At 36.0% G+C, this 23,591-nt stretch overlaps 1 pseudogene; it reads left to right on the forward strand.

The window, feature by feature from the left end:
* The first annotated feature begins 20,003 nt into the window (after positions 1-20,003).
* LOC143643606 (olfactory receptor 56A3-like) lies at positions 20,004-20,950 on the forward strand (annotated as a pseudogene).
* The last annotated feature ends 2,641 nt before the right edge of the window (positions 20,951-23,591 follow it).

The raw sequence follows: 23,591 nt of genomic DNA on the forward strand, positions 1-23,591 counted from the left end.
CCAAATCTAGAAAAAAATCATAAAAGTATAGATTCAAGGATCACTGCAAACTATAAACAGTGTAAATACCAAACAGTATAAACAAGGAAAAAAGTCCTATTCACATCATACTCAAACTTCTGAAAGCCAAAGATGACAGAAAATATTTGAAGAGCACCCAAAAAAAAATACATGTTATAAAAGAACAGAAAACTTTTCAAGTTGGTTCTTACTCTTCCTTAGAAAATAGGGAGGATAGAAACAATGGAATAATACATTTAATTTACCAAAACAAAAATCAAAATTGTCAATCCTGAATTCTCTATATAATAAAAATATCCTTCAATAATGCATGTATCCTTCAATAAACACATTCTCAGGTAAAACAAAAGTAAATTTTTCCTGAGACACTCTACAGAACAAGAATACAAAAAGTATCCTTCAAGCTAAAGCAAAATGATAGCAGATGGAAACATGGATATATAGTAAAGAATTAAGACCACTGGATGTGGTAAGTATTAGATAAATAAAAAGGATGATTCCTTTCTCCTAAATTCTTGACAATATTTAGGACCATTTAAGACAAAAATTCAAACAGTGTCCAGTAGGGTTTGTGAATTTTGAAGATGTTATACACATAACAATTATATCACATATTTCATACATTTTATTTGAAGTGGTGTAATATTAACCTAATATAAGCAGGCTGTGAAAACTCAAGGATGTATACTGCAATCCCTAGAGAAACCACTAAAAAATAATGCAAAGATATTATCTTAAAAGCCATTAATGGGGTAGGGTACAAGGGTAGCTCAGTGTTAGAATTCTCGCCTGTCATTCAGGAGACCCGGGATCAATTCCCTGTGGATGCACTTCCCAAAAGAGCAAACAAGCAACAAACAGACAAGAATTCAACAAATGGTGCTGCAATAATGGGATACTTACTTGGAAAAATAATGGAGAGTGACTCTGCCATACAGCATACAAAGAAAAAAACAGCCAATGGACAAATTAAAATATTTCTAAAAAGTCCATAAAATTTCAGGAAATAAAAAAAAAGTAAAAAAATAGTGGACAAAAAGGAGACAAAATTTTAAAGTAACAACTAAATCCATACATGCTAGCTGTCATATTAGAAATTCATGGACAGGGGTGCGAAGTTAGTTCAGAGGTAGAATTCTCACTGGCCTGGCAGGTCGATACCTGGCCCATTCACTTCCCACCTGCCAGAAAAAAAAAAAAAACACAAGCAAACAAGCAAACAAACAAAAATTCAATAAATGGTGCTGCCATAGCAGGATACTTACATGGAAAAAGAATGAAATGTGACCCCACCATACAGCATGCAACAACAACAACAATAAAAAAAAATCGTGGACTAAACACTACAATTTAAAGGCAGAAACTGCAAAAACAGACTTAAAAGAAAGGCAAAAACCAACTACGAACTGTCAACAGGAGATTCAAGCCAAATATAAAGACAAAAGTGAAGAGATAATGGGCGGAAAAAGGCATTCCAGTCAAGCAGAAGGTATTTCTATCAGAAGAGGTAGATTTCAGAACAAAAAAAAAGATAAAAAAGGAGTCAACTCATCACCAAGACATTACAATTCAAAATTCACATGCACATAGTAATAGTTATAATTTATATGAAGGTAAAGCTAACAAGTGAAAAGGGGAGAACACAAACCCACAAATTTAGCTGATTTCAACACCCCTCTCAGTAATTCATAGGACAAAGATACAAAATCATCACTCCCCCATCAACCAATTTTCTTTTATTTGGCATTTATACAATACTACAAATAAAGGAAGTAGATATACAACCTTTTCCAATAAATATGGAATATTCATCTTTGATATAATAGGACATGAACCTAAGCTAATATTAAAAAGAGTAGTTATATAAAGCATAAAATCTGACCACAAAAGAAATGTTAAAAATCACTGAGAAATGATATCTAATAATTACAGAGTAATTAGGAATAAAACACACTCATGAATAGTATATAAGCCCAACCTAAGTAATATATAAATCTAAAAAAAGTTACAATATCTTTAATGAATGATAATAAAAAACAAAACATACAAAAATTTATGAGAAGCAGCTAATCAGTGCTTGAGGCAAGTATATAACACTAAATGCTCATATAAAAGAATAAAGGTATAAATTAATGCTCTGCCCTTTCCCCCTTAAGAACTAGAATAAAGAACATATTCATCCTAAAGTAAATGGAATGAAATTAATAGAGAAAGGCGAAATATCAAAATAATGCTAAAAGGGGGGGGGGGTCAATGAAACCTAAAACTGATACTTTGATAGAAAAATAAAATGAATATAAGTTTAAGTAAGGTGATTAATACAACAAAAGAGGGAGAAAGCCATAAATTTCCAGTATTAGGAAGGTAAAGCAAGAAATCACAGAAATAATGCAGCCTTTAAAAGGACAACTAGAATATTGTGAAAAACTTCCTTCCATTAAATTTGACAACTAAACAAAACGGGCAAATTCTGAGTAACCCACATGACCAAAATTGAAATAGGAGCAGGCAGGTGCCCTGGAGAGCAGGAAGGCCCTGGGACAACTGGGAGAGTGTGGCAGCTTGTGCAGGCAGGAGGTGCAGCAGTGCCCCTAAGGCTGAGGCGGTGGCAGGTGGGGTGGCATCCACTGTGCTGCTCCTTCCTCTCCTCTTTCCCCCTCTGAAGGCTGAAGAAGGCAGAGGTGGTACTGGGCCAGCTTCTGATGACCTCCCAGGATATCTCATGCTGTGGGGTGTGAGACAGCACTGTTCTTCCGGCTATAGATTGTGGGCAGCTGATGATTCAATCTCAGCAGGAAAATGACAAATAGCAAGCTGGGCAAAGAGAAACAAGGGCATGACCAAAACACTGCTACCAAAGCTGCCTCTACACTTGCACTTCTGTAAGACACAAATGCCAGATCCTAAGACTTTCAAGCAGTATTTTGAGAAGCAACGTTCCTAAGACTCCACTTCCTCCAGAATTATCTCATGTTCAGGTATGATGTTGTTGATAGGTGAATTCATGACACCTATGACTCTACTACTGTCTCAGACCCTGAGTGACAAACCTGCAGTTGCTTTGCTAACAAATCATTGATCAGCAAAACTACAGGGGCTACAGAAATTCATTTTTATACTGTTCCCTTTTGGGCTTCATGCAAAGACAATTCTCTATAAATATATAGATGTGTTATACTGATATTCATATTGTGTAAAGAACCCATTTGATAAAATAGTGCTTTGATTTTACAACATTACAGGATAAATGGTTCTAGAAATTCTACTCAAAGTTTCCACATTATTTACATTAACAAAATCTAATGAATTCAGAAAAATAAAAATAAAAATCGAATGAATTCATCAGCTAGAATTGCACGCACCGTTCCTATCCCCATTTCTCAGCTTAGAGGCAGGTTCATTTTGCTGGAGGTAATTCAGTCATTACATTTGTGGGCGCAATTTTAGTGGACAACCATTATCTAGGTGAACAATGATTCACCTGCTACCTTAGTATATGACAATCATGTGCTATTTCCCCATTTGATCATGTCTTATGTTTGAGGCTGGAACATTGGAACTTGCCATATGACCAGGCTAGAGTTGCCATCCAGGTATATCTTGCAGATAATGCATAGATTCCTAAAGTGTTTGGATTGTCAGAGAGCCCAGCTGAAATATTAGACATGGAAGTAAATATCATAATGAAATCATAAAGCTTTGTGTTCAAAGTAAAATCTGGGTAGAACAAATCATGTGAAATGGTAAAGAGCTATCTTTTATAAATTATAATTGATCATTTGAAAGTTATTCAAGTTCTTAATTTGAAATTGAGACTCAAAGTTTTTAAGGGAGTTTTTGGAAGTTAATGATTTGGCCAAGTTTATGAATGGATTATGCATACAAGAAGATTGAAATGATTTCTACCTGGACTAATGCCCAAGACCCTCTTACTCCCTTCTTTTCAATGTTGTTGTTGATTTTAATAGTTTACCATGTTTTGGTTCCTAAAATCAAAGACTACATGTAAAGTATGACATCAGACTAGACTATAAAATGATTAAAATCAGTCCATATCTACAATCTTTTGGAAAGGAAGGTGGGGAAATTGGTTGGTTCAGATAAATGAGGTAAATCCTAGAAAATTAAGGAATACTAACTACCTGTATGGGTCTTCTAGTTGACTGTTATCAACTATTAACTTACACGACTGAAACTGCTTTAACTGATATTTACTTTCAACTTAGTCTAAATGCTAAAGTTGACATAATAGGAGGAATGCTCAAATATTAACTGATAATTGCTTATAGCTGCCTTCCTGGTCCTCTACATTACAAAATGCATTCACTCTTTCTGCTGTAACTCATCACTGCATTTGCTTTTAGCTGTGGATATTATGCCCACATTGTTTGTCTTCAGTATAAGTTTAAAATATATTTCTAAGAAAAAGTTCAAGTGGTGATGTGTTCTAAGCAACTCCTATCCTCATACCGTAACATTCAAATATATTCCTTTTGCTTCATGTATTCATCTCCCAAGTTTCAGATTTAAGATTTGTTGTTTCTTGATTTGTTGGTTACCAGAACATTAGAATTGTGTCCAATTTCTTGTGGACATGAGATAAGTTATGGTTAACTTACAGTTTCAGTTTTTAAAAGTACTTTGTTTAAGTTTAGTATCAGACCGTTTTAGAAGCATTGACAAATTTTGTTTCTTTTTTTCATTTGTTTACTAATTCAGAATAAAAAAGTTGTGTTCTTCTATTTTACCCTTTTTATAAGCAGTTGCGGAGACACTATATTTATCTCTGTAACTCAGTGTTGAAGAAACAGCTACCTTTATCTCACATAAGACACTAATTCTCATACTTCATGTAGGGGATGTTAGTATAATCTCATTTTATTTTGTTTGATTGAATCTACTCTAAAGGGAAAACATAATTCTTAAATATTCTTGGCATCTAATTTGAAGATTCTTTTACCGATCACAGCAAGGTTTGTTACAAAACTGTTATTGTGTCTTCAAAGAGGAGATGAAACAGAAAATTTCCAATAGTTGCCAAAAACTGAGGCTAAAATTATACTTATTTCCATTCTTCTCATATGGATCTCCATCTCCATGCTTAACTGAGGGACTAGGACTAAGTGGTATGCTGTAATGGATTATTCAAGAAGATATTGGAGGTGGGGCAAGATAAGGGCAAAGAGAGGTGTGGAATTTGGCTAGTTCTCTAGGGAAGCTAGAGAATAATCAGTAACTGTCTGTAACAACTGCTTGGGGAACTTCTATGACCAGAGACACATGGTAGAGCAGTCTGGAGTGGGAAGAAAGGCCAAGATCACAGTGTAGAACTGTAAGTAAAGTCCCCCAAACTGGAGACCGGTGTCCCTCCCCCACTATCATACACACTGCTTTGGATTGAATTCCCCATTGGAAGAAGAAGCAGTCTGTACTAGGAGCAAGGCATGGAGAGTTCAAACAAGCTCCAATTACAGATTTAATTAACAAATTTGGACTGCTGAATACAAACTCCAAGCACAGATAAATTCAGAACAAGCATGAAAGGAACTCTGTGGTCTCTCTTGACAGAAAAAAGGTGCGGCTGATGAGAAAGAACAAAACAAAACAGAGGCTTTTGGATGGTGGTGAGTTCAGAATAGTAAAAAAGTGCTGTGCCCCAAGGAAAGGAGCACATAGAGCCAGGCACCAATTCTGGCTCTTGTTTGGTGAACCTGGGGAGAAGAGGGCCAGTTGGGAAAAGGATTTTTTTTCTTTTTTACTTTTTAGCAGCCCATAAAAGAAAAAGCTTCAAACATTTTCAATTCTCCATTCTGACCCAGCAGGCACAGAGTTAAGGGATATCTTACAGTCTAAATAATTAGTCAGGTGAAGGAGATAATTCCCTTAAGGGCCTATCTTCAACTCCAAAAAGGGAAGGAGGGCCCAGTACTAGTGATGGCCCTCATTCAGTAATTCAGTCCCCAGGGGCTAGAAAACAAAAACAGCTTAAGTCTGCCTTCTACCTCAGCCTCCGTTTCAGTAATGTCCTGATAGGGACAGGGTCTGCTGAGAATTAAAGGTACCAAACCATGTTGCACAGGTAGGGAGCTGTGAACTGACATGCAGAACCTGCTGGGCAGAATATAAAAAGCATAGAGTCAAGAAGCTTCAAAGGAAACATAGGCAGCCTGCTGGATCTCATCTTTCGGGAAACTTGATACTGACTACACACTTTTCTTGAGACCTCAGCCTGTCTTGACTAGGAACATCTGATTGGGGTCTATCATATGTGGGAGACCTGATCCTACACACAAAAGATCAGATAGGGAAAAAGAATGAAAATATATAAGTAGTGTCTATGGAATTGAATAACCTCATGAAGTGCATGAATATATGAATTATGGGTGTCCCAGAGGGAGAAGAGAAGGGAGAAGGGAAAGAAAGAATAATGGAGGAAATAATCACTCAAAATTTCCCAACTCTTATGAAAGACATAAAATTACAGATCCAAGAAACAGAGCATACCCAAAACTGAAGAGATCCAAATGCACCTTTTCCAAGATGCTGACTGATCAGATCGTCAAACATCAAAGATGAAGAGAGAGAGAGAGAGAGCTGAAAGCATCAATAGAAAAGTGATCCTTCACATACAAGGAAAGCACAATAAGACTATGTGCACATTTGTCAGTAGGAACCATGGAAGTGAGAAGAAATTAGTATGATATAATTAACATACTGAAAGAGAAAAACTGCAGACTTAGATTCTATAACCCACAAAAGCATCCCACAAAAATGAGAGTTTAAAATATTTTCAAACAGACACTGAGAGAATTTAAGAGACCTTCTTTACAAGAAATACTTAAGGGACTGCTATAGACAGATACGAAAAGACAGGAGAAAGAGTTTGGAGAAGACTGTAGAAATGAACATTAACAGAGTATAAAAAGAGAGAAAAAATAAAATATGACATATAAAATACTAAAGACAAAATTGTAGAAGAAAGCAGTGCCTTTGCATTAATAACATTAAATGTCCATGGATTAAAGTCCCCAATCAAAGGACATAGGCTGGCAGAATGGACTGAAAAATAGGATCCATCTATATGCTAGATGCAAGAGATTCACTTTACAACCAAGGGCAAAAATAGACTGAAAGTGAAAGTTTGGAGAATCATATTTTATGCAAACAACAACCAGGAAAGAGCAGGGATCGCTATACTAATTTCAGACAAATTAGATTTCAAATGTAAAATAAAAGAGAAAAAGAAGGACACTATATAATAATAAAAAAGACAATTCATCAAGAAGATATAACAGCCATAAATATTTATACTCTGAGCCAGAGTACCCCAAAGTGCATGAGGCAAACACTGACAACCTTGAAGGAAGAAGTAGACGCTTCTACAATATTAGTTGGAAACTTCGATACACCACTCTCATCAATGAATAGAACATCTAGAGAAAGGATCAATGAGGAAATAGATATTTTGAAGAGTATGAAGAATGAACTCGACTTAACAGACATTTACAGAACATTACACCCCATAATATCAGGATAGACATTCTTCTCAAGTGCTCATGGATCATTCCCAAGGATAGATCATATGCTGGACCACAAAGCAGGTCTCAATAAATTTAAAAAGCTTGAAATTATATAAAATACTTTTTGGGTCATGATGGAAGAAGTCGGAAATCACTAACATCGGGAAGGCTGGAAAATTCTCAAATATGTTAAGGCTAAAAAAACACACTCTAAAACAACCAGTGGGCCATGGAAGAAATTGCAAGAAAAATCAGTAAATTTCTTGAGGCAAATGAAAATGGGAACGCAACATACCAAAACCTATGGAATGCAATGTAGGCAGTGCTGAGATGGAAATGTGTTGCCCTAAAAATCTATATTAAAAAAAGTAGAAAGGGGGATCCAAGGGTTATTCAGTGGTAGATAGAGTTCTTTCCTGCCATGCAGACTCAGGTTCAATTCTCAATCAATGCACTTCCCAAAAAACAAACAAGCAAAGCAAACTAAAACAAACAAACAAATATAAAATTCAGCGAGGGGTGCTATGGGATACTTACATGGCAAAGTAATTAAATGTGACCACGCCATACAGCATGCAAAAAAAAAAAAAGAAGAGGAAATGGCAAAAATCAAGCAATTGATTGATCCTCACATGGAAGAACTAAACAAAGAACAGCAGGCCAACCCCAAGCAAACAGAATGAAAGAAATAAGCCAGATTAGGTTGGAAATAAGTGAAATTGACAGCTTGAAAACGATAAAGAGAATCTACAAAACTAGAAGTTGTTTCTTTGAGAAAATCAACAAAATTGATGGCCTCTTAGCTAGACTGAAAAATAAAAACGAGAGGATGCAAATATAAAAAGCAGATGGGAGGTTGGACATGATAACTGATCCTGCAGAAATAAAGAAAGATAATAAGCAAACACTATGAGCAACTATGCTAACAAATTGGGCAATTTAGATGAAAAGGAAGGCTTCCTAGAAAAGCACGAGCAACAGGCAATAACTCCATAAAGAAATAGAACACCTCAACAAACCAATCACAAGTAAAGAATTTAATCAGGAATCAAAAGCTCCCACACAAAAAAAGCCCATGATCAGATTGCTTCACATGTGAATTCTAACAAGCATTCATGAAAAAAATTACTACTAATCTTGCTCAAACTTTTCAAAAAAAATAGAAGAGGAGGGAAAGTTACCTAACTCATTTTATGAAGTTAACATCCCCCTAACACCAAGTCAGAAAAAGATAGTCATGAAAAGAAAAATTACACACTAATCTATTACTGAATATAGATGAAAAATCCTCAACAAAGTACTTGCAAACCAAAGGCAGTGACATATTAAAAGAATTATACACCATGACCAAATGGATTGTATTCCAGATATCCAAGGATGTTTCAACACAAGAAAATCAATTAATGTGATACACTACATCAATGAATGAAAGGGGAAAAAACATATGATCATCTTGATTGATGCAGAAAAGGCAACTGACAAAATATGACCTCCTTTCTTGACAAAAATACTTCAAAGGATAGGAATAGATGGAAACTTCCCCAACATGATAAAGGGAATACATTAAAAACCCACAGTTATCATCATACTCAATAGGGAAAGATTGAAAACTTTCTCCCTAATATCAGGAACAAGACAATGATGTCCATGGTCACCACAGTTATTCAACATTGTGCTTTACGTAGTGCAATCAGGCAGAAAAATGAAATAAAAGTCATCTAAATTGGAAAGGCATAAGGAAAAACTTCCACTGTTTGCAGATGACATCGTCTTATATGTAAAAAGTAAAAAAAAAAAAAACAAAAAAATTCTACAGTAAAGCTCCTAGAGCTAATAAATGAGTATAGAAAAGTATCATTACACAAAAACAGTAGTGTTAACCTACAACAGTAATGAGCAATCTTAGGAGAAAATGAAGAAAAACTTCCATTTACAATAGCACCTGAAAGAATCAAATATTTAGGAATAAATTTAACCAAGGACATAAAAAACTTGTACTCTGAAAACTAACAAAAATTGATAAAAGAAATCAAGGAAGACCTAAATAAATGGAAGGACATACCATGTTCATGGATGGGAAAACTAAATATAGTTAAGAAGTCAGTTCTATCCAGGTTTGGCTATTTATTCAATGCAATACCAATTAAAATCTCAGCAATGCACTTTGCATAAATACAAAATCCAATAATCAAATTTATTTGGAAGGGCAGGGTGCCCTGAATAGCTAAAAATAGTTTGAGAGGAAAAATGAAGTGGGAAGTCTCACACCACCTGACTTTAAAGCATATTCCAAGCTACAATGGTAAAAGCAGCATGATACTGGAATGAAGATAAGTATACAGATAAGTGGAATCAAATTGAGTGCTCAGAAATAGACCTCTCACAGTGGAAAATAGAACTTTGATAAGACTATCAAGTTGATCAAGTTGACTCCATTGGGACAGAGCAGCCTCTTTAACAAATGGTGCTTGAAGAACTGGATATCCATATCCAAAAAAAAAAAAAAAAGGAAAAGAAAAAGAAAAAGGACCCCTATCTCACAACTTATACAAAAATTAACTAAAAATGGATCAAAGACCTAAACTTCAGACCTAAGAACATAAAACTTTAGAAGAAAATATGGGTGAATATTGTAAAGTTCTTGTGATAGGAGGTGACTTCCTAGACCTTACACTCCAAGCACATCAAAGAAAGAAGAAATAGATAAATGGGATCTCCTCAATACCAAATATTTGTGCACATCGAAGGACTCTGTCAGGAAAGCAAAAAGATAGCCTACACAATGGGGGATAATTTTTGGAAACCACATATCAGTAGGGGTTTAATATTAAAAATATATGAGGAGCTCCAACAACTCAAAAACAAAAAGACAAATCAATTTTAAAATGGACAAAAGAAATGAACAGATATTTTTCCAAAGAGGAAATACAATAGCTCAAAATATATGAAAAGATGCTCAACATCATCAGCTACTAGAGAAATGCAAATCCAAACCAAAATTTGATATCTTCTTATACCTGCTAGAATGTCCGTTATCCAAAGAACAGAAAATTACAAGTGCTACGGAGGATGTGGGGAAACAGGCAGACTTATTCACTATTGGTAGGAATGCAGAATAGTGCATCCAGTCTGGAAGGTGGTTTGGCAGATGCTCAGAAGTTAAGTATAGAATTGCTGCATGATCCAGAAATACCATTACTACGTATATACACAGAGATACTGAACACAGGGACATGAATGGACATTTGTACACTGATGTTTACAGTGCCATTATTCATGATTGCCAAGAGATGGAAATAGCCAAAAGTCCATTAACAAATGACTGAATAAACAAACTTGTATATACATACAATGGAATATTATGCAGCTGTAAGATAGAATAAAATCATGACAAATGTAACAACAATACATAACAACAATAAAATCATGACAAATGGATGAACCTTGAAGATATTATCTTGAGTGAAATAGGACAGAAACAAAAGGATAAATACTGCATGGTCTCACTAACATGAACTAAATATAATGTGCAACTACAGGGACTTAAGAGTAGAACATAGGTTATCAAGAGACAGAAAGCGAGTAGAGATTGGGCACTTGATGCTGATGGAGTACAGAATGTTCAACAGGACTGATTGTAAAGATGCAGAAATGGCTAGAACAACACCATGCGATGGTAGCACAATATTGTAAGTATAATGAACAAAGCTGAGTGAGAAAGGGTATAAAGAAGTAGGTTAGGGACAACTATGACACCAGAAGGAAAGATAGAGTTTAAAGAATTGGAATCGTATAAATTAACAAAACCTAGAATGCACAATGATGGTAATTAAATGGACAAATTCAGGAAAGTTAGTATGTGAGGGAGAACAAGTGAATGTCACCGTTGCAAGGTGTTGAAAGTGGGATGGTATATGGAAAAAATAAAATCAATGCAGACTAGAGTCTATGGTTAACAGCAACATTGTAATACCCATACATTAATTTCAACAAGGGCGTTATACCAAAGCTAAATGTCAATAAGAGGGGATATAAGGAGCGGTATGGGATTCTTTTTGTTGTTTCAACTTTTAATGTCTTATTCTTTTTTTATTTTATATTATTTTCTTTTTCTTTCTGTAGTTTTTTATTTTTCCTCTTCTTTCTGTGCAGAAGAAATGGGAATGTTCTCAAATAGATGGTAGTGGTGAATATATAACTATGTGATTATACCTAGAGCCTTTGATTGCTCACTAGGGATGGAGTGTATGGTGTTTGAATGAAACTGTATAAAAAATAAACAGATGAATACAAGTACTGGAGAATATATGGACAGCGAGATATAGCTATTCACTGTTGGTGGGTAAGTAGAATGGTGCAGCCCCTCGGGAAGGCAGTGTGGTAGCTTGAAAGGAGGCTAAATGTAGGATTGCCACGTGATCCTATAAACCTGTTATTTGAATAAACTTGGAAGAATTATAGGGAGGGACACAAATAGACATTTGCACACTGGTGTTTATGATGGAATTATTCATAATTTAGAATGGATGGAGGTGGCCTAAGGTACTTTGTAAGATGAATGGAAGGACAAACTATGATGTACACATACAATGGAATATTGAGTGGTTGCAGGAAGGAATGAAATTGTGAGGCATGCAAATAATGAATGATCCTTGAGGACATTATGTTGAGTGACATAAGCCAGAAATGAAAAGAGAAATATTGTAAGACCTCACTAATATAAACTAACTGCAATGAGCAAATGGTGACAGTTAAATTCAAGACTATAGGTTATCAGGGGATAGAACATGGTCAGAGATTGGGCAATAGATAATTAGGGAGTTCAGAATGTTCAATAAAGCTTATTGTAATGCATCCTAGATTATAAGGTCTTACAACTTTTCCTGAGTGTTAACTGCTATTTTTAAATTCTAAGATGCTGAGGTTGTTGGGTATAACCTTGGAACTTTTGGTATCTGGGTGACACCTAAGATTCAGATTTATGCAGTTCCGAAAGTCAGCATGACTCCATAGAGCAATTGCTGAAGAAGTTGAAAAGGATTTCAAACTTCAAATAGAGATATGAATGAAACAGACCTGGTTAGAATCAAGATAAATCAGAATACAGGGTAATAGATGATATTGACTGTAGTTTCAAACTTCAGTTTCTGCGTGAGACCAACGAAAGAGATGTTTATTTAGTACAAAATATATACATCCTGTAGCACACTATGTAATTTAACCTGTATGGTCAGTTTAAAAGTAACATAATTGCATGGCAACTAGACTAGAATAGGGAATAGGATCATGTTATTCTGTACAGACTAATGTAATACCCTGATTTGTCCCAGAGTATTGTGGGCAGAAAAGAAAAAAGGATATGCAAAGACCCCTTGAGGGGCTGGAGAAAAATGTGGAAATATTTAACTTTACCACCTCAGGAATTCCCGATATTCTTGCAATATTAGGAACTCCCAATTTAATAGATCAAGCCCCTGATCGTGGGTCCAACCCTTATGAAAATTATTCCTCAAAGGGGTAATCATAAGCTTACTTATGTTTATGCCTAAGAGTCACTCCCAGAGAACTTCTTTTCTTGCTCACATTGGTCCCTTTCTCTCCCTCAACTCTGCAAATAAACTCACTATCATCCCCCCCATAACTCTCAGGGGTGTAAGTCTCCCTGCAACGTGGGGTATGATTCCAAGGGATGAGCTTGGTTCTTGCATCATGGGACTGAGAATGCCTTCTTGACCATAAGGAGGAAAAGAAAAGAAACAAGACAAAGTTTCAGTGGCTGAGAGATTTCAAATAGAGTTAAAAGGTTATTCTGGATATTATTCTTATGCATTCTATCGCTATTCTTTTTAGTTTCTAATTTATTAGAATAGCTAGAAGGAAATATCTAAAACTACCTATAATCGAGTAAACTGAATTATTGATGATTTTATGACTATATAGCTTTTATCATGTGACCATGTAATTGTGTGACTCTTGTAATTGTCACTCCCTTTATTCATTGTAATGGCAGATGAGTAACAAAATAAAGACTAAATAAATAAATAAATAAATGGGGGTCAAGAACTATGAGATGTTTTTTTAAAAAGGAAGATATAAAAAACCAAACAAGTCTAATTTCTTCTGGATTTTAAAAGGTTTAGTATCTTGTCTCTTTCCCCATTCTTTTCTTAATTTTAGGATTGTCTCTTGAGTGTAGCCCAGTAGTTCAAAGAATAGCAAGAGATCTTTTTCATTTCTCATCATTTTCTCTCAACAATCTATTCTGAGTTGCTGATAACTGAGTTTCCTTAAGAATGAAAGGAAAAAGAGCTATTAAATCCGCACAGTGGAATATATTAAGATTTATCTGAATTTTTTGCAATACATAAGCATTAAACTAGCTTACAATATTCAGAATGGAAAGTCAAAGTAGACACAACCCCCTACTGTTGATCTTCATTTCATCATTATACTCTCTAACACTGCACATATCTCTGATAAATACTCAAGCAACAACAAAAGAACAATGTGAAATTGAGTAAAAAAAAGCGAATTAATTCAAACTCAGTAGTTTAACATTGTAGTTCAGCTATGATTTGGACTGCAGTTTATTGTCATATTATAGAATCAAGGCTTCTACACTACCATGTTTTAAAATAGGTATAGTACATTCCTTCTGTTAATAAAGATTAAAAAAATGTTTGTTTTTTTGGTAAAATTTAATGCTAGTAAATTCTTAATGATGCTATATTCCTATTTTGAATAATGATGTGATTATATCAGTTTTTCAAAACGGGAAAATAGAGGGAAGGGAAATAATTCCCAAATTAATTTTTATGGGGCCAGAATTACTTTGATACCAAAAACAGAAAAAATATATTATAAGAACACTTCAGACTAATCTTGTTCATGAACATATGTAAAAAATTTTAGAAAATAAAAAAGTCATATCTTACAGTGTAACAAAATGATTATGAAGAGTTTATCGCAAAAATGCAAGATTGGCTTAACATTCAAAAATAATTCACTGTAATTCATTAAATTAATTAAAACAGCTTTGGAAACAGAGTAAAGCAATCGCACTAGACATTAATGCATATCACAAATCATTTTTAATAAGAATACTGCAGAACTGATGCAAAAAATGATCAAGTAAACAATGTAGAAGGCAGTTTGGCCAACAACAGATAATTATATAGGAGACTGTGCCAAATGTCAGAGTTGACAACATAAATCTGTACTTGCAGATATATTTAATAAAATGCATTAGTAAAATGGATTCCCCTATGCAGAAATCAAACTTGATGGCATACTTGATGGCAAAACCCGCAAGGAATAGGGGCAATATTTAACTAGTATTTAATAACCACTATTTAAGAACTAGTATAGCAGGGACGCTACCTGATCAGGGTGACTTGGCACCTACATGACTAAAGGCCATCTTCATGCCATATATATAACTCTTAGTTGTTTGATTTTAAAATAGTGAAGAGATCACAAGAGGAAAGCCTTATGTACCAAGGCAATCTTTCATTGCAGCAAAGCACATGAGTATCCTCTCTGAAAAACATTTATTTTCTCAGTAAGAAAGTGCTTTGCTTCATTTCACTTTTACCATCATAATGTCATGCCTAAAGTTATGATAAGTCATCAGCTGTCCATTCTACAGCATGGATGGGCGAAATCTACCCTCCTGTAGAGCATTTGCTTGAAGCCCACAAGAACCTGTGTGTGAACTTATTGCATCCTTGGAGCAAGCCCGAGTATATGTCCACATAAATGTGAGAATATGTGGGTGTTTCTGTAAGTCCTCCATGTCTAGGGAAATGAACGTGTGCCTGCAGGTCACACAGAAAATGTAGCACCTCCCAGGACTGGATACCCATAGACTCTTTCTCTCAGGCAGAGACTCAATCATTCTCTTCCTTAACTACAAGCCTCTCTGTCCCACGAGGGTCTTGTAGGCTTACTGTTCCCCCCAAGGGAGCAAGATGGAGAGGTTTCCCCAAGACAGGGGCTCTAAGACCTCTGCTATGTGGTCAGAAGTGTAACATCACTGCCAAGGACCCCATGTGACTACATCCTCTAAAAGTAAGTCTGAGAAGTGGAACCTGGAAAGGGACCTGTGAGACACAAAGTAACCAGACAACAGGATATACGTCATTCCAGATGTGTGGCCCTGACCTTTATCCTTTGAGGGGTTCTTGAGTAGTTTGAACAGGGGTAATCAAGAATGTCCTGTGTCACAAGAGGACCCTTAGTAACTTCTTGATCTACTCTGGAGAATTAACATGCCAGGGATGTAGTAAACAGGTGTTTTTCCATGGAAAATTATCTAATATGTTGGGATAACTTAAAAAGGAACTGTGTGTTTTCAGTCTTGAAGAGTGGTTATCTTGAATACCAACAACGAAAATCTATATAAATACTTGATTGTTTGTTGGAAGAAGTAAACTCACTCTGTATAGTGACAGAGATCAAGAAACAGTATGAAAAGAGAGAGAAAAAGAGCCCATCTGAGTTCAATCCAAAGAATCTCTAAAATCTGAAATGCTAATAATGCTCCTAGCAAGATCTGCCAGCTAAAGTAGTTCCCTTTCTCTCTCTGGAGGCAGTCAAAAATGTTTGAAAGACAGACTGGGGCAAATACTTCACATGTCCATCTGAATTCCACGGGGCTAGACAACACTTGGTATCCTGCCAAAACCCAAATTTCATGCTTCTAGACCTCTGATAAATTTCTATCTTGTTGTCTCAGCGCAGGAGTTGGGGTGGAACTTTGCCTTGGTCTGTTTGTCAACTCCCATCACTTGCACAACCTAGTCTTGTCTGGGGAGAGAAATAGTTAGCTATAGCAACTGTATCCCATTATTGCTATAGGCTGGCTATGACTGTCAATCAAGAGAGGAAAAGAATAGGGTAAGTATATTTCCAAGTACTTTTGTCCTAGAGCGAGTATGTGCTGCATGCTTCTTGGATATATGCTTGGTTGGAGAGAAATCAAGGAGAGAATTATAAAAAAATGGAAAATAAGGTAGCTTTTATTTTCTTATCCACTGTCTAGAATCTTCTATCCTAGTGCTGGAAATAACCTTCTGAGGATACTCATGGAAGGAACAAATATTCTCTTTCGTCTAGATTTCCTTATGGATCCTCTTTCCTACTGCAGCTGTATGCCCTTGTGTATGGATATTCCAGAAGTCAGGCAGAGATCCTTAATCCAGTTTGGGCAAGGTAAGATTTGAGAGGTGCTTTCTGAAAGTCAGGTGCGATAATGCTGAATAAGGTGTGAGTAGATAAAAAGCTGATATAGAGAAATGACAAGACTTGAAAGAAGGTAGTACTGTCAGAATATGACAGCGTGAAATCTGCATTTCTCTGTGTGGGTACAACCAAATATAATAGAGGTGTTTATGATGGAGAAAGCCCTGGATCAGCAGGGTGTTAAATACTTGCCAAAAATTGAATTTGAATGAGGTAAAATGAAAAATAAAAGGGAAAAGAAGAACCAACCAATTATCATCATACTGCCGGGTACATGGAGGAGTTTCTTTGGTCAACATATCAAGGCAAGAAGCTGTTTTAGGGGATTATTCCCTTAAGATACTCACCATCTCCAAAACTTCTTGCTATTATAGAACTTTCCCCTAAGACAAAGCCCAGAATCACCAGGCAGAAGATATTGAGAGTGTGTAGACGAGAGATGGCGGTTACAGGATGTCACAAGAATGTTTGTCAAAGGGGACACTTACATGCCTGCATATGTACATACGTACATGCATGCATACATATATACACAACAGCAACCCTGCCTTCTGTAATTTGACTCACTGAACAAATGAAACCACATTAAAACAGCTTTTAAATTAACCAAGGACATTTTTAACATATTCTATTCTTAATAACTAGAAAAGAATTGGGAGATAATTTAAACTCTTCAGTACATCCTGAAAGTTCTTTTGCTCCCAGAGGAAGGGATTATTCCTGGTAGAGACAAATTAATCATCACCTCTTGTTTTTAAGGAAAGAGATGAAAGAAGAGTAGAACTGGAGGTGGAGAGGAAGGAAACAAGTAATGCCCACTATCTTTCATGGATTCAGCAGTTCCCAGGGTCATTTGTGTAAAGCTGAGGTCTAAGAGTAAACAAAGTAAACAGGACCTGAATTGTGGGAGGCAAGATACACAAATGACAAGAACAAATATATCATTTTAACAGTTATGTCAAATTAGTTTCTAATGATTAAAAGAATATTTTTAGTTGTGGACTCTCAGTTCTGTTAAAAACCCATTCCTAAATACTCCATTCCAAAAATACCTTTCTACTGCTTTCTACCTTTAAAAATGTTTGTAACAGTAGGGGGATGGATACTTTTTCTTTCTTAAGGGACTGTGGAACCATAGACAATAGCATACCATTATAGTGCTCAGAGGAATTCTGAGAAGCCATTCAACCAATATTTTAACTTGTGAGACAAAGTATGCATAGGTCACCAAGAATTGGGTCTGAAATCAAATGGAATTTTACATCTAGCTTGAAAGTTTTACTGTCGTGTAACCTTGGGATTTTCTCAACCTTTTTTCATTTCATTTGCCTCATTTGTAAACTTGTAAAAATGAGACATACTTCCCAGGGTTGTTTTAAGAATAAAGTGCTACTTTTTTTAGCACAGTTTCTGGTAAGTATTGAGATCAATACACTGAAAGTATTTTTGTCTATTACCAGCTAGCTGAAAGATTTGAAATAGTTCAGTTTAAATATGGATGAAAGTAATTCATACTCATTGTGTGACGACCTGAGAAGAGAATCTGTACAAAGTAGACAAAACTATGGACTAAGTATGCATGATTTGAAATCCTTCAGAAAGGCTGTCCCCTAACATTTTGCAGGCATCTCTCACTTTTCAAAATGTTCTTTGAACTTGAGGTTAAAATTTAGCAGGAGGGGAGTCCGGGAAATACTTTACTTTCACGTGAGTACACTAATCCTCAACTTTATACTCAAAATATTCTTCACTAGACGCTGTCATTGTTCTTACCAGTTTTTCTTATAGTGGCTCATCACTACACACGAGGGATTTTTACTTTTTTGAGAACAAGCGCAGCAGTTATTAAATATTGTATCCCCAGTATATAAAGGGTATATAACAGATAAATAAAAAGAAAGGAGAGACAACACTGAAAAGCGCCTGGTATGCGTGTTAGGGATTTTTTCTACAGCTGGACAATGGTTCCAGAGAGGGTCAGTGAAGACCACCTTCACCACCTGTGCACCACTGAAACCAACACGCCTATTTTATCACATTCTTCAATGGCAAGGACAACTACTCTGTAACTAATTGGAATTGCCCATTCTACTTTTTAAGAACGTTTCATTCAGAAATTAGAAATATTCCAGAAATGTCAAAAACAGAATTTTCAAAAGTTTAAAATAGATTTATTTTCTGTATGTAATGTACAAAACCCCAGTTAAAGCAAAATATTCTATTGAAGGTCATAAGTTGTACCGAGTTAAAGTAAATTTTCTACTTCTGTAAGTATAAAATCAGAAGCTATTTTTAAAATTTTTATTGGTAAAATATATCTACATCCAAAATTTCCCATTTTAACCACTTTAAAGTATTCAATTCGATGGAATTAATTACATTCACAATGTTGTGCTACCATCATCACCACTTATTACAAAATTTTTCATCTCCCCCACAGAATTTGATCCCATTAAGCAATATATCTCTATCCTTTTCCATTCCCCCAGGTCTCTGACAATCTGTAATCCACTTTCTGTCTCTGTAAATTACCTTATCACAGTTATTTCATAGTAAGTAGAATTATACAATATTTGTTCTTTTATGTTTGTCTTATTTCCCTCCACATAATGTCTTCAAGGTTCATTCATGTATCAGAACTTCATTCCTTTTTATGGCTGAATAAAATTGCATTGCATGTTTATACCACATTTGGTTTATCCATCCATCTGTTGATGAACACTCAGTTTACTTCTACCTTCTGGCTATTGCAAATAATGTGCTATGAACATTGGTGTGTATATTTGTTCAAAAGTAACTGTTTTCAAATCTTTCAGGTATATACTCAGGAGTAAAATTGCCAAGTCATATCATAATTCTACTTTCAACTTGCTGAGGAACTACTCAACTATTTTATACATTGACTGCACCATTTTACACTCCCACCAAAAATGTGTAAGGGCTCCTATTTCTCTGGATCCTCAACATATTATTTTCTGTTTCTTTAATAATAGCCATCCTAGTGGGTGTGAAGTAGTACCTCATTGTATTTTTATTTGCATTTTCCTGATGACTAATGATGTTGAGCTTCTTTCCATGTGCAATTGTCCATTTTTATAGCTTTTTTTGAGAAATATCTATTCAAATCCTCTTGCCCACTTTTTAATTGGGCTATGAAGCTAATTTTGATCCTAATTTATCAGATCACCAAAGGAAATCTGTAGAAGCAAAAGCCACAAGATGACACCTTCCAGAAATAGTTCTACCTCCACGGGGGTATCATACTTCCTTCTGAACTGCTTTGTCAGGTCTCCCAGCTGGCAACTCTGGCTGTCCCTGCCTCTCAGCCTCCTCTTCCTCCTGGCCATGGGGGCCAATGTCATTCTCCTGGTCACCATCTGGCTGGAGGACTCTCTGCACCAGCCCATGTACTACCTGCTCAGCCTCCTATCCCTGCTAGACATGGTGCTCTGTCTCACTGTTATTCCAAAGGTCCTGGCCATCTTCTGGTTTGATCTCAGGTCCATCAGCTTCTTTGCTTGCTTCCTCCAGATGTACATCATGAATTGTTTCTTAGCCATGGAGTCTTGCACTTTTATGGTCATGGCTTATGACCGCTATGTAGCCATCTGTCATCCCCTGAGATATCCATCTATCATAACTGATCAATTTGTAGTCAAGGCGCCATATTTATTTTGGCCAGAAATTCCCTTCTTACTGTATCTGTTCCCATCCTCTCTGCCCTACTCGGTTACTGTGGTAGAAATGTCATTGAGAACTGCATCTGCGCCAATATGTCTGTCTCAAGACTCTCTTGTGATGATGTCACCATCAATCGCCTTCTCCAATTTGCCAGAGGTTGGACACTGCTAGGGTCTGACCTCATACTTATCTTCCTTTCCTACACCCTCATACTGCGAGTGGTGCTGAGACTCAAGGCACAGGGTGCCGTGACCAAGGCCCTAAGCACATGCGGCTCCCACTTCATCCTCATCCTCTTCTTCAGCACCATCCTCCTGGTCTTCGTCCTCACTCATGTGGCTAAGAAGAAGGTCTCCCCTGATGTGCCAGTCTTGCTCAATGTCCCCCACCATGTCATCCCCGCAGCCCTCAACCCCATTGTGTATGGGGTGCGAACCCAGGAAATCAAGCATGGAATCCAGAGACTTCTGAAGAAAGTGTGGTGATGAGGACAACTGCAACTGGACCTCTGCAGTCCTAAAGGAGGATGACATAGAAACTAGTAATGGGAATTTGGTTTGAAATCCACAGTTTGGATACAGAATTTCAAGGAGAAAAGAAGGCTTAATTTCTTGACTCTTTTCTTCTTCTTCAAGCCCTGAACACTACTACCATTCCTGGCCAAAACTGGCATCCTCATGACAATGTTTACTTTTTTCCAATATTTAGGATGCTGTTTTGCCCAAAATTTGAGAAATCAGGAGGACTTGTTCTATTGTAGACATATAAATTCCAACTAGTACTGTATTCAATACTAATATTCTAGTATTCTAATTTTTAAACAATATATAACTGTGTGCATATAGTGGCCTTAAAGTGAAAAAATTATTAGCAGTATTTTCATTATCATTACTAATACTTTAGTTATTTACATAGTTGCATAATCCAGTTTTAATTGCCAGCATATTTTAAATGTCAGCCTTGAATCATGGAATGGGTTTAGAGTCCAGAAGTTAGTCTCCTTTACTTACCTTCAAACAGATGAGCAATTCTTCTTTTCTTTCCTTTTTCTCCATCAGGCCAAACCTGTTTATTTTATGAACCTCAAAAGGTTAGGATTTGCCTATGAAAATGCCCACATAGGGAACAAAGGTTTTTATAGGGTTTCAGAGAGGAAATTGTCATAGAAATCTTCTTCCTTAATATCTCTACACCAATTTCTGTGCTTAAAGCTTTATCTTCTGAACGCATGATATGGTTTATGATTTGTGGTAAGGGGGCCTACTTTTGTGTGCTTATATATACAAGGTTCAGAAGATATACCAGTAATGTCACTGGGTTTGTTACCTGGACAAAGATCTTCTGTTCCAGGCCAGGAACTTTGTTAGCCCTTGAGGGAACAAAGATGCATAGAATGAATCTGCTCTCATTGTGCAACTCATAGGTATCTAGGAAGTATATAAACTAATCTGTGTCACAGGAATACTTTTTTCTAAGTGGAAGTATAAATGAATGAAGTATTAATAAGTGCAGTAAGTCGTATGGAAAAGAGAAGCATGGAGATGGAAAAGAGGAGTACGGAGTTCTAGGCGCTGCTCAAAAATAAATAAGATTTGTGGCTTGGAAAAAAGCAGTAGCCTCACTGAATCTCAGGAGGCAGTGAGCTAGTTTTCTAGCATATTTCTATTTCTAAGAGTCTATGAAATCATCTCGCACCTAAGACAGATTGAACTCTTGAGCCTCTCTTCCTATGTCTTTTCTTCAATTATAGTCATGGATTCTTCCCTCATTCTCTAAAGATGACAAATGAAACTAAATGGGAAATTTAAACATTGTAACAGGGATGACTTCCAAATACTACAATTTTTATTTTATTCACAGGTCAAAATCCAAACCTGTCCAAGCAGTGTTTTATAGCTGTATAATTTACAGTCCCCAGCCTGTATCCTGCCCAGAGTAAGCCTATCACCCTCAACATATATTTATGGCAAAATAGCTATACTAGAAGAGACAAGGTATCTTCTTCTGATCTCAGCTGGGTCATGTAATTTGATTCTTCAGCTTATCCTCAGGAGTGATATGTCCCAGCATTTCTGATGAGGGAAATATCAACTCCACTCAGGGTCAGTCCTACTCAGACCTCAGATTATGCATTCCTACCTTCTGACCGCAAAAAGAAAACACCACATCACCCACTATAAGTATGGTTTTCAAATCTGAATCACTTAGCTTTAGTAAAAATATTCAATGAATCATTGATCTGTTTAGTCTTCAATACCTTGCCAGTTTATTTAATCCTTCCATCCAATAATAAAAATACATCAATATTGAAGTCTTTCCATGGTCATTGGTTTCACTGCTGCTGGTCTTCTACTAGCATCTGCTTGAGAATGAAACTACATTTACTTTTCTTTCACAGGAAGCAATTATTACAGGAAAACTATGTCTACCTTTGGTTAACATACCATGGTTAACAAGAATCTCACTCTTGCAAAGTTACTATTTTAAAGCAAAAGTCTTCATTCAATACATTTATAACTAAAGCCCAAACTAAAAACAGATTCTATTTCTGAAGCACATTAAGCCACCACAATAATGAAATATCTTCCCATCAATGGTATAAAAATCATGAGGTCTACTAGTGACTCAGGTCAACTTATTTCAAAGCAAATGCAGGTGTTCCATAAACTGACTTAGATTGAAATAGATCCCCAAACTGAGGAACTTACTACAATCCACTTCCACTAAAATAGATTTTGGACATTTTTCTGTGTTCTTAAAAGCTCTGTATTTTTTTATCTACTTATAGTTTTCTTACTGTTGGAGGAGAAATTCTGATTCCTTTAAAGACAGTTATGCCAGATTTCTATGTGAAAACAGGCAATAGAGAAGATCAGTAGCTGTATCTTGACTCAAAATTTGGATATGGATTAGGATTTTCTACAATGATTGACTTAAAGCCTCAGAAAAATGAACAAGTAAAGGAACTGAATCAGGAAAAATGTTTGCTATATGTAAAAATTGGCCACAATAACACTTATTCAGTTTGGTTGTGCTTTCTCTCATTGTTTTCTGCTTTGCCATAAGGAGAAAAAGAAGCCAGGGAGTTAGAGGATGCTTGATTACTTCTTTGTGCTAAAATACTGA

This window comes from Tamandua tetradactyla, chromosome 8, assembly GCF_023851605.1.
Source record: "Tamandua tetradactyla isolate mTamTet1 chromosome 8, mTamTet1.pri, whole genome shotgun sequence".
NCBI lineage: Eukaryota > Metazoa > Chordata > Mammalia > Pilosa > Myrmecophagidae > Tamandua > Tamandua tetradactyla.